Raw genomic sequence first — 12,481 nt, 5'->3', positions numbered from 1 at the left:
TGTTTCTACAGGTGCAAACCCATCAACCTCCAACCTGCTTCTTCTTAGAATGCCCCTATCCTCTGTGTGTATGTGTATATATGTGTGTGTGTGTGTATGTGTGTGTGTGTCCATCCCTCTGTGAGAACTTGGGCCTGTGCTCTTGTAAACCATGTGTCTATGAACCTATACATATATGTGCACACATGACATGAGTGATCTGTGCGTATGTGCACATGGGGTTCTTGCACTGGCATGTGTGTTGGCATAGCTGTGCACAAATGAAAGCTCATGTGTACATATGTGTGCACATTTATATGTCCTTGGGGAGCACAGGCATGTTTGCAAGCACAGTTACAGGTATACTTATGTCTGTCTGTGTAAGTGTGCATGTGTGTGTCTGTGTACCCACACAGTGAGTACAGCGGGCCTGAGCATGTGTGAAGATACCTGCGTGAGTGTCTATGCTTATGTGAGAAGATCAAGTCCAGGAATAAACACAATGCCACCCAGGTCTCCTCTTCCTCATCAACACTCAAACCTTTCAGACACTCTTCACCTCCTCCAAGAAGCCTTCTCAGGCTTCACTCAGAATCCCCACATCAATCCCATCCCAAAACAGAGCAGTTCTCCTACACTGGCACCCAGGAGCTGCCAATGTTGCTTCCTCTAGTCCCTTGTGCTCCCCGCCTCCCCAGTCACAGGGCTTGAACTCAGGGCCTGGGTGCTGTCCCTGAGCATTTTTGCTCAAGGCGGCACTCTGCCACTTTGTGAGCCACAGAGCCACTTCCAGTTTGCTGGTGGTTAATTAAGAGTCTCAGGGACTTTCCTTCCCAGGCCAGCTTTGAACTGTGATCCTCAGATCTCAGCTTCCCGAGTAGCTAGGATGACAGGCATGAGCCACCAGCATCCAGCCTCTCCTGTGCTTCTTACTCTGGCCCCAGCTAAGTTCTCCCATTGGGTCCAGGGACCCGAGTGTCCCTGCCCAGAGATGGGCCTCTCCAAGGCAGTCATAGGGCTCGAATTCAAGCATACCTGCAGTAGTACTTACCTGACTCAGAGCCTTCAGTGGTTCTTGGGATTCAGTGCCCAGCCTGGCATTTGCAGCCTTCACCTTCCCATCTTCCCAGGCTCTCCCACTTGTCTACTGTACCCATCTCCCCACTCTTTTGCCTTAACTGTCCTGCTCACTTCGGAACCCTGCGCGCCTGCATTCTGGGGCTGCCTCTGTGGAGATCTCTCTGCTTCTCCACGGGGCAGCGGGATCCACAGCCTCTCCCTGCACGGGAGCCTGGCATACAGTAAACGACATGGGAGCTGGACTGGGGGTGAGGGAACCAAACAGAAGAAGGCTTTATCCAGTCAACACACCCCTTCTCTGTGTGTGTTGAGGGGACTCTGGGAGCACCTCAGAATGACCTCACAGACCAGGCTGGTGCAGGCCATACTGTAGCCACATAGGATTCATGACACATCAGCAAACACCATCACCTTATAAAAGGCCTTCCTTTTTCTTTCTTTCTTCTTCTTCTTCTTCTTTTTCTTTCTTTTTTTGCCAGTACTGGGACTTGAACTCAGGGTCTAGCAATCTTACTTAGGTTATTTGCTTCAGACTGGTACTCTACTGCTGGAGCCACATCTCCACTTCCAGCTTTTTGCTGGTTAATTAGAGATAAGAGTCTCAGATAATTCTGCCTAGACTGGCTTTGAACTTCGATTCTCAGATCCTGGCCTCCCGAGTAGCTAGCATCAGAGGCATGAGCCTCCTTTTTCTTTGAGTTGGGACAGGACCCAGCCCTTCTGGGACCTCAACCACACCCCCACTGTCCCACTCCCACCCGCAAAAAAACAACACAAAAGCCACAGGGGATAAGGCCAGGGTGCCAACAGCCCAGGCCCCACTGTGTGGGGCTGGTACACTGACATACAAAGACCTGGACTTAAATGCTGCTGTGACCTTGGGCAAAGTATTTTCCTGACCCCCAGGCTATCTTCTCACCTGTACCATAGTGCTGGTTATAGCTACTCCCTCCAGGCTAGTTATGAAGACGGAAAGATAGTAACCTACATGCTTTGAGCACAGTGCCTAAAATACAGCGTTTCCCTGAGGCTACAACTGGGAGTCAGCCACAGAGTAAAACCAAATGTCCAAGTGCCAGGCCGTGGTGCCCGCCCGCCACTGTTTGGTTTGGAAGTCAAGGAAGAACTGGAAACAGAGAAGTGAAGGGCTGCCTCATCTGCTCATGCCCCCCCCCCCCCCCCGCCATGGGTAACTCTACAGCAGGGCTGGACCAGCCTACTTACCTGCAGAGGCTTCTACCGACCAACCACAACTGGAGGCTGCTGGGCGTCAGGAGAGGAACAGTCACAGGAGAAGGAGGCAGCAGCCCTAGCCCCACTACATCCACACACAGCCGTTGAAAGTTCTAAAGAAGAAAGCAAAGGGGGGTCAGTGAGCTCCAAGATCCAGCTCTGCCAGCAGCCCTCCGCCCCCTTCCCCAACCTCAAGATCCAGCCTGCCTAGGTTCTTCTGGCCAACCACTCAAAGAGAGCCCTTGAGAAACTAGGTGATACCCTCTCCCCCAGGAAAGGCACAGGCTCCTGAGCCTCATATTTGAAGGGGGTCACCTGCCTTGAACTCAAGCATTCCACTGAAAGCTCCAAAACACTTCCGTGTCTTTCCTGCTGTCCAGTTCTAGAACAGGGGGTCAGGTTGGTGGGAGGAGAGACTGGGTGCTATTGATGCTTTTCTCTACCATTTTCCAAGTGAGGAAACTGAGGACCCAGTGGAGGAAGGGTTCTTCCCATGGTACTCCAGCTGGTGGGAGAGGCAAAGTCAAGAGTAGAACCCAAGTCTCCAGCCTTGCCCACTGCCGGAAACCATCAGGTCCTGTGGCCCCATCCACATGACTCCTTTGTCTTTTGAGGACCCAGTTTGCCATAGAAGACAGCCTTTGGCAAGAGAGTTCAGCAACAGGAGGCCCTTGGGACTAGGAAAAGTATCATAGAAAAGATCACCCTGGGAACAGAGCCACCTGATCGGGGTGCCCAGCCTGGACACCCAAAGCTTGGAGCAGGTGGAGGGGACATCACCAGCAAGTTCACAGCTGCCCAGGGCCAGTGATGTCCCTTCTAATCTGTATTTAGTTGGTGGGCCTTTCTCAACCCAGCCTTGGGGCCCCTAGGCACTGCTGGTATGGGTAACACCAGTATCACTATTTGAGAACGGTGTGGATGTGTCTCATGCCTCGTGGCCTGTCCCACAGCTCAGCAACTCCATTTTCACAGAGATGCTTGCATTTGCTACCAGCTGTGCTAAGGCCTAGTGGTCAGAGAACAGATAAATTGGTGGAGCCATGTGAGTTACTGCATTGCCTCGAGAATGAAGGACGTACAACTATATCCAGCCAACATAGATGAATCCATAAAGGTAACATTGATATAGAAAGCCAGGTTTGGGAGACAATGGACTTATGAGATCCATTTATATCAAGGTCAAGAAGCAAATGGACTCAGCCTACAGCAGATGGAACAGGACCCCGCCCCTGTGTGGTTCTTCCTTCCCATTAGGGGAATCCACCCTGAATCTGAATTCACATTCAGCAAATTGTGTGTGTGTGTGTGTGTCTGTCTGTCTGTGTGTCTGTCTGTCTGTGTGTTTGTACTGGGGCTTGAACTCAAGGTTTACAGCTTCTTGCTTGGCTTTTCCCCTCAAGGCCAGTGTTCTACCACTTGAGCCTCACAACTCTGCTTCTGGCTTTTTGCTGATTAATTGGAAGGAAGAGTTTCATTAGACTTTTCTGCCAAGGCTGGCTTGGAACCTTGATCCTCAGACCTCAAGTCCCCTGAGTAGCTAGGATTATAGGTGTGAGCCACCAGTGAGTGCCTAGCTCATGAAGCAAACTTTGGTTCAGTGAAAAGTAACATTTTACAAGGCCTCAAAAGAAACATTTTGCCACCAGGCCTCAAAAGGTCTCCCATTTCTGATCTTGGCTCATGGACCACCTCCAGGCCATGAAAAGAGACCAAAGGAGAAGGAACCAAGAAGGCTCAGCCAACAGCCAGCACTAGCTGCTACTACGAGAGAAACCATCTCGGGCTCTCCCCTCCAGCCAGCCTGCCAGAAAAACCCAGAGGCAGACAGACAGCCCAGCCCAACCACACACTGGTGAGATTTCGTAACTGGGAGCTGTTAAGGCCATTCATTTTGGGATGGGTCCATGGGTATCAGACTGTTGGAGATCAAGATCCCTTTTCCTGGGGGAGCAGCAGGCAAGTCCAGCCCCACCCTGGTCTGTTGCCTCTCCAGCCATCCCCTGCCTTGCTGCCCCCACTTTCTCCTCTGTCTGAAAAGCCTTTCCATTTCCTACCATGCTTCAGCCTGGAGCCAGGCAGCACCTCCTTCTTGAAGCCCATCCTGACTTCCCTCTCTGATTGGCTGGGGACTTCATATAGACAGCTCCTGGGCATGGCCTGCCTCTGGGTAGGACTAGGCCTTTCTTTTTTCCACCGCCCATCTTTTGAGAGCTTTCTCTTAGGGTCAGAGGCCCTGTCAGAGTCAAGCAGTACCCCTCCCCTTCTTCCCCAGGGTAGAGACCCCCCCCCCACAGCCACCCCATGATGACCAGCAGTCACCAGGGGTAGAGAGACATAGGAGAGTAGTACCCACAATGCCTTGTGCCAGCACAAGACAGACAGGGCAATTCTCAGAGCTCAGTTCCTCCTACACAGACCAAGGGTAGGCACAAAGAAGGTTCACAGAGTGAATGGTCCTGTGGGGGCTCCTCACTTGGCAGCAGATCATGACCTCATCCACACATGCCACTCCTCCCTTCATAATTATCTGTTTAAATTGCCAGACCAACTGGCAGTCCTCAAGTGCTCCACCCAGGGCCAAAGCAATGTAAACTGCCCTGGAAGAGCAGAGGAGGAGCCTCATGCCCAGCCTCTCTCCGGAAGGCGTTTTTAGGGTAGGTGACAGGGTTGGGCTTCTGGGGACTCCCAAAGCAGGGCCTTGGCCCATATCCTCCCAGCCCCAGCTCTGCCCTTATGCAGGTGTGACCTCTGGGGAGCCTCTCTGGTCAGCTCTTTCTCTGTCATTTGAGTGGTGGGCTAAGTCAATCAACTCTTGTGGGTCCTAGTCTTACTCTCCAATGATGGCACGAGTCCCAAGGGGCCAGGCTGGGGCCTTTCCCTGACTCCTTTAGGGTCCCCACTAGACCAGTGACTGTGCCTGCCAGCAAGCTATAAGCCGGTACAGCTACCTTTGATCCCCTAGGTGCAGGCCACAGCACCTCGTTGGTACCTGTTCCCTGCCTCATGTACCCCCTTTGCAAGATGTTCCCTTGGGCTGGGAATATAGCCTAGTGGCAAGAGTGCTTGCCTCTTATACATGAAGCCCTGGGTTCAATTCCCTAGCACCACATATACAGAAAATGGCCAGAAGTGGCGCTGTGGCTCAAGTGGCAGAGTGCTAGCAAAAAGAAGCCAGGGACAGTGCTCAGGCCCTGAGTCCAACCAAGCCCCAGGATTCCCCCCACCCCCACCCCCCAAAAAAAAGATGTTTCCTTATCCAGCAGAGAGACATGGAAAGAGTGAGTGACCAGGTGAGGCGGGGGAAAGATGCCAGGTCCTTGGAGAGGGAAGGGATCATGTCCTGTAGCAGAGGAGATTCGCAAGGGCAACTGGGTAGTTGGTAGCCTACTGGGGAGGGGTGGGTACCTTGTCCCAAGAGGCCATACAAGTACATGGAGCATCAGCTGGGGCTGTGGGTGCTGTGAGCCCCACGAGGAAGCTGGACTCCACATTCCCTGAACCTTCCTGGCTCTTAGACTCCCCAGGCTGACTGCTCAGCCCACAGCTCACAGCACCTCAGCCCCTCCCCTGAGAACGGCAGCCGTGGGGTCTGGAAGCCAGCCCAGAGCTTTAAACTGTTAACCAGTCCTCCCAGGTGCTCCTCTGCATCTGCAAAGTATGGAGAGCACGGCAGATGACCTTCTAGATCCCTCTGGGCCCAGAGATTAGTGATTCTGAGTCTCCCCCCTCCATCACCCAGACCCATCTGGAAGACACCAGCCGGGCAGTGGCCTGGTGCATCATTAAAAATGATTTAAAAGCTTTAGGAGGGGGGTCAAAATGTCGAGGAAGGGGGGGGGTGGTCTCAACTCATGGTGCTAGCCTTGCTCCTTCCTAGCCCCCTTGAGCCCTTAGGGCCGCCTAGAAAAGCCCAGCATTGGGGAGGAGGTGACAGCTGTTCGGCTACTGCTTAGAGAGGCCCAGGGAAAGCAATTATCTTGCTCTTAGCTGAGAGGCACTGGCTTTTACCCGCCCCTTCCCTCCCTCCCCCTCATCCTCCCTTACACACACACACACACACACACACACACACACACACACACACACACACGCCAAGATGCCATGGTGGGCTCTGAATGCCTGCCCCCACCCCCACCCCCTTTCAGCCTCCAGATTTTTCCCTCCATCCTCCAAGCACATTTCCAACACTTAAATCATTTAGCCCGCTAAACCGGAGACGGCAAATGGGTGCTATTTCTTAAAAACATACAGAGAGCGTATTAAATTATTGATAGCCATTAAACAGGGGGAAAAATTAAACAGCTCTCAGCTCTTATCAATCATTCATGCAGTTTCCACTGGGGTGTTTTCTGGAGAGCGATCGCTCGGGCAACCCAGGGAGCAGGCTCCTGCCAGCCAGGAAGCCGAGGAAGGCAGCAAGGCAGGCAGCGCCTGGAGGGCAGCAAGCCAGGAGGGCCGCCCAGCCTGCAGCAGTCACCCTGGCAAGGGCAGGGCAGGGGTAGGCAGGGGCGGGGCAGGGAGGCCAGGCCCACCAATTGCAAACACCCTCTTCCCTCTTCCATCACTAACAAAAGGGACACTCCAATACCATCGAACATTGCCCCTTAATTAAGTTTAGTCTGCTTGTCTTAAGCACCTACAATATATCTGGGCATGCAGGATGCACAGATAAACAAGGCTGAAGGCCCTCACTTAGGCTAATGGGAAAGCCCTTTGCAGGGAAAGTGGGATTGTATCACATAGTGACAAAGCCCTGAACAGAAAGCCATGGCAAGGACAGACAAATGGGGACAGACTCAGCTGGAGGCGTGCCTGCTTGCCAAGGAAGACTTCGCCAAACTAGCCATTCTTAGGCAAATACTTGGAAGGGGAGCAAAAGAGTATCCTAGGGCCAAGTAAAAGTGGCTTTCTAACAGGCCGCCCAGGCAAAGGCCAAGCGATGCAACTCAGCAGTACTTCCCCTTCCCCCTAATCACAGCTTTGCCCATCTTGAGTGACAGCTGCTGGCCCAATGGCATTGGACTTGGGTACAATGAAAGATGCACAGAGCAGAGCTGGCTATGCCCAGCCTCTCCTCCAGGCCATGGTCAAACCCAGGCCAGGCCAAGGGTAGAACGCACGAGCCAGCTCCATCAGGCATGAACAGACAAGAGGCTGGGGTTCACCCAAGCTGCCAGGCCAGCAGCACCTCCACCCCCGTATGGCAGATCCATTTCCTGGCTCTGATTCAAGACACCTAAGCCAGTGTGACGCAGGCCACAGAGGCTGTAGGGCAAAGTACTGCCGCTGTCAGCCACAGACAGGTCTGGGCATCAGTTGTCGTCGGGAGGCAGGCTTGCTTCTGCCACTGTGAGTGCCAAGGACCTGGACACCGGGGCTGTGGGAGCCAGTGGACATCTGATACTACTGTGCCTCACTGCTCAGGGCCATCCACAATCAGGGGCCATTTGAGGCTCTGAGGCCTGGCCGGGCTGCTGGGGGAAAGGAAGGCCTGGCCCAGTCACGCTCACTGTGGGCTCAGTGGCTTGGATTGCTTCTCCATGGCTCTCAGGAGCTGGAGGGGGGTGGGAGGAGTGAGCTGCACCAGCAGAGGCCCTGCCAAGTGTGGAGAGCACCCTTGCCAGAGCAAGCTGTGTCACTGTGCTGGGGCCATTCGGTGGAGAGTAGCTGTTTACCACCAAAGCTGGAGGCTGTCAAGACATCATCCAAAGAAATGAAATCTGTAAACTTGTGAGCAATACAAAGGAGCCTCTCTCCACACCTCCATTTGCTGGTCTCTCATCCTCTCGGCTGCAGGAGCCAGGGCAGGGGGGAGGGGCATGGACACCATGAGCCAGGATGGGGTTGGGCGAGACCTGGAGCTCTGTCTGAGCTCTTTGCCATGGCCTGTCCCCTCTCTGGGCTCATTCTGCCCCTCTGCATAGTGACAGACACACTTTCAGGCTCCCTGTCCCATGGGACAGGGGTGTAACCTCCTGCTGTCTTTCTGGCAGAGCCTGCTAGGGAACACGAAGTTCTTGAAGCTGACCCCAACACCTCTACCATACTCACACGGGTGACAGCCAGTCTCACACCATAGACCTGTGCCCATTCCACTGGCTCTTCCTTGCATGAGACCCTGTCTGGCTAGGCCAGAATCCACTGCTTCAGGCAGAGCTTGGGCCCAAGCTTAACACAGAGCAGGTGTCCAGGAAGGCCTGCTGTCCAGCAGGATAAAAACCCACATGGGCAGATGACCTTACAACACAAACCAAACACGCCTAGCCCTGCTGTGAACATCTCCCCACCCCACTTCCAGCACTCCCAGGGGCAAATTTCTAAGGCTGTGGCACATGAGTTGTGTTCACAGTCCTAGAAAGTCTCTCACACTTGTGTGTGTGTGTGTGCATGCGCACACTCAAGCGCACACATCTGTACTAGAGCTTAAACTCAGGGCCTCTCACACTCTCACTTGGCTTTCTTGCTCAAGGATGGAAACTCTACCAGCTGAGCAACAATCCCACTTCCAGCTTTTTGCTGGTGAATTGAAGGTAAGGGTTTTAGGGATTTTTCTGCCCAGGTTGGTTTTGAAGTATGATCCTCAGATCTCAGCTACTCAGCCCTAAGTAGCTAAGATTACAGGTCTCTCACACTTTCTGTACCCATCATACCACAATCCCTCCATATTCCCTAGATTCTTACATCCTCAGGACATTGGCATATGGGCCTTTGCTTTCCCTACCTAGACAAGTCCTGCTCTAGGACTTGACTCCCTCCCCATTTGTAACTGCTGCACACTTGACAAATGACACGAGACTGAATTCTAGTCGCATCTGATCTAGTCTAAAGTGGAGACACCATGAATGCACACAGGGTTCCTTTTCTAGTGCTTGGCACCCAACAACCTCTACTTTGCTCTACTCAGATTAACCACCCCAGCCCCCAGCCTGCTACCTAGCAGACCAGTTCTTCCTAATGGCCAACTTGCATAGCTTCCACTGTAATTTTCAAAATCCTCCCTGCAGGGAGGGAGAGGGTAAAATTATCTCATCCAGGTGTAAATGAGACCATATTCTTGGAGCTCCCACAACTGAGGGAAGAGGCAGGCTTGGGACTTTCCAGGCAAATGCTAGCAGAAATTGGCCACAAATGAATCATTAACTTTTGACTCATGTAGCTGGTGCCAAGGTCTCAGGCTACAGCCTGTGTGGGCCACTTGGCCTTGCTTGGCTCAGGACTGAGGGCACCTCCACCTCCCCTCCTGGCCTTCTCCTTTACCCTACAGCCACTAGTCATCAAGAGCTGAAGGTAGAGTAGCCCAGAGGTCTTGTGGGGGACCTTTTGCTCCCAAACAAGCATAAAGCTTCATCCCCATACTTGTATCCTTCTGGAAAATCAGCCAGCCAGCTAAATCTTCTTTGCCCAAGGTCTAGCGCCAGCCTGGTCTGCCCACCAGTGCCTATCTTGGTCCCAATGACCTCCAAATTCCTGAAGTCCTGGTCATGACTGATTTATGCACCATTTTCTCCCTGTCAGATCCTGGATATCAGGTGTGCAATGGAGACTTGCACTCACACAGACACACACATGCACACACATAGCAGTCGACACAAGGCAGGAACAGACTGGGAAGCCACAGGACAGGAGATCTTGCTCACTGGCTACTCCTGAAGTCAGAAGGAGAAAGCACCAGGGCTGGCAGCCTGAGGGGCTGCTAATGGGGTCTGTTGCCCTCACCTGGCTCAGGTGGGGTGTTATACTCCCCTCAGTGCACCCCCTTCAGGGCCTTGGGTCCAGCTGTCATGTGGTCCAAAGGAGGCAAGCAGAGGTGACCTTGGCTTTCCCACAGGAGAACCAGACGGTGCCAATTCCCTAGTCAGATCAGAACCAATCGACATCTTCCCAGTGCAGCCCGCAGGCTGGCTGCCAGTCTGCCCCCCCCAGGTCCCCCATAGCTACCCTAGGAAGGGTTTGGATTCTTCTAGGCCGAGATGGATGGACGTAATATTGGGAGACACGCACGTCATCTCCTGAGCAGGTGTCCTCCTGTGCCACCATGGCATCATTCACAATGCACTCATCTGGGCATCTGGGCCCAGTGGTCACCTGTGTGTGGTGCCTTCTTGAAAGATGGAGGGTTCAGTGTTCATGGAAATTCAGCTGGAGGTGAAGGGGAGTGGTGTGCCCAAATCCCCATGCCAGTGTGGTCACATAGGGATTCAGACACAGATGTCTGATCTGGCCCTACAACTCAGGTGCTGCCTCTGTCTCCTGTGTTCAGAGCTGCAAGTTCTGTGGCCGTCACCCAGCCCCCTTCCTGGCCCTTTCCTCATTTGATTCTCAAGACAGCCCCAGGTAGCCAGGCACAGTGATGCACTGCCACATACCTGCACAATTCCCGTTCCGGGGAGGCCGAGGCAGAGGATCTGGAATTCCACACCAGACTAAGCACTCTTAGTGAGACCCTGCCTCAAAATACGATTTACAAAGGGGGACAGGGATATCATTCAGTTGGTACAAATATGCCTAGCATGAGAAAGACCTTAGGTTCAATCTCTAATACTGTTCCCTGTCCCCCATCCCCCACCCCCACCCGCAACCAAAACTCAAAATCCCATAATAGCCCTCTGAGGGTCATTACTGTCTTCTATAGATGGGGCACCTGGAGCCTGGTGGAGAAGAAACCTGGCTGACCTAGCTGGTTATGCACCTTATGATCCTCAACATGATCCTGTGGGTTCCCCCCCCTGCCCCCGAGTCCTGGGGCTTGGACTCAGGGCCTGAGCACTGTCCCTGGCTTCTTTTTGCTCAAGGCTAGCACTCTACCTCTTCAGCCATAGCACCACTTCTGGCTCTTTCTATATTTGTGGTGCTGAGGAACTGAACCTAGGACTTCATGTATGTAAGGCAAGCACTTTACCACTAGGCCATATTCCCAGTCCTCCCGTGGGGTTTTGCAGAGGCAGAGCACTGAGGATGGAAGAGGCAAAGGCACTGCCTGGGGCCACACCCTAGTGGTGTACCAGAGTTCATGTCCTGCTTTTGAACTCGACTTTTCTGATGACACAGCAGTCTCCACAGCCTGGGGCAGGGACTACTGGGCATGGGGTCTGTTAGCATGGGTGACACCCACTGAAGTGGGTAAGAAGATGAGGGCAGATGAATGAAGAGAGGAAGCAGGGAGAATGCAGCCATAATATTCAATAAACACCCTATGAAACTGGAAAAACTGAGGGGATGGGTGAGGTAGAGAGGGAGAAGGATAGAAAGGGTGACACTGACCAAGATGCACAAACTGACATGATGAATGGTAACTTCAAAAGAACATGCGGGAGGCATGTGTGTGTATACCCATTTAAAGGCCAGAATCAAAAGAACATGGACAGAGGCTGCCCAGCAGACACAGGAGCATGGACAGATACCCTCAGCGTATTGGTGGGCTGGGCTATCCTGTGTTCTGCACTTAGGCCAACGGCACTGATCAAAACAACCTCTGGTGTACGCGGTACAATCGCATGTGTGCCCACCCAGGTGTGGGCCCCAGAACACCTTTACTGCCCCCCTCCCCGGGGACCTGGCAGCAGCTGGGCTTGGAGACAGCACAGGAACCAGTGGGCAGACAGCCATCTGCAGGTCTGAAGGAGCCCTGCTCGGCTGTACTAGTGTCCACACAGCCCCATAAATCAAGAAGCTGCCACCACAAGCTCTAAATCACTCCTGGGATGCAGCAAGCAGGACCAAGAAAGCCCTGCCTGCCAGCGGTGGGGGTGGGGTGATGTGGGCATTCAGCATTCCTTCCAGCCTGGGCCACCACCCCACCTCCCATATAGCCAGAACCCTACCCCTGGCCTGCCAGCCTGCTAAGGCCCTGCCTTTCTTCCTCCATGGTCAGGGACTCCCCTGAGTGCACACCAGCCTGAACACTTCTCCAAGATTCCAGCACCCTCCGACCTGGATGCCTAAAGCAGGGGTTGGACAATCCAATCCCTGGACAGGAACACTGCGGTGTGGTCATCAGACCCCATATCTGAGGCTGGGAACAACACCAGCTCCACCTCCTTTGCCTCCCCTCCTCCCATCGCCCCTTCCCCACCCCTCCCGTTTATAAACTGGGGAGTGGAGATGGGACCAGGACCTCCTGGGACAAGCCCTTCAGTGGATGCTGATTAATTATGACTATTAATAATACAACCATCTGCAGCTTGCA

At 53.4% G+C, this 12,481-nt stretch overlaps 1 protein-coding gene across 4 annotated transcripts in view; it reads right to left on the bottom strand.

Moving 5' to 3' along the window:
- Positions 1-12,481, bottom strand: part of Zmiz1 (zinc finger MIZ-type containing 1) — a 225,900-nt gene that overhangs the window by 176,515 nt on the left and 36,904 nt on the right. For all 4 annotated transcript variants that reach the window (XM_048339140.1, XM_048339143.1, XM_048339142.1 and 1 more), the window contains exon 2: positions 2,284-2,405. The gene's annotated coding sequence lies outside the window, so the exon portion shown is untranslated. The remainder of the gene's footprint in view (positions 1-2,283; positions 2,406-12,481) is intronic.

The sequence above is a fragment of the Perognathus longimembris genome, chromosome 2 (genome assembly GCF_023159225.1).
Source record: "Perognathus longimembris pacificus isolate PPM17 chromosome 2, ASM2315922v1, whole genome shotgun sequence".
Classification (NCBI taxonomy): domain Eukaryota; kingdom Metazoa; phylum Chordata; class Mammalia; order Rodentia; family Heteromyidae; genus Perognathus; species Perognathus longimembris.
Note: the sequence above shows the minus strand (reverse complement) of the source record. Positions and strands in the feature narration are given on the sequence as shown.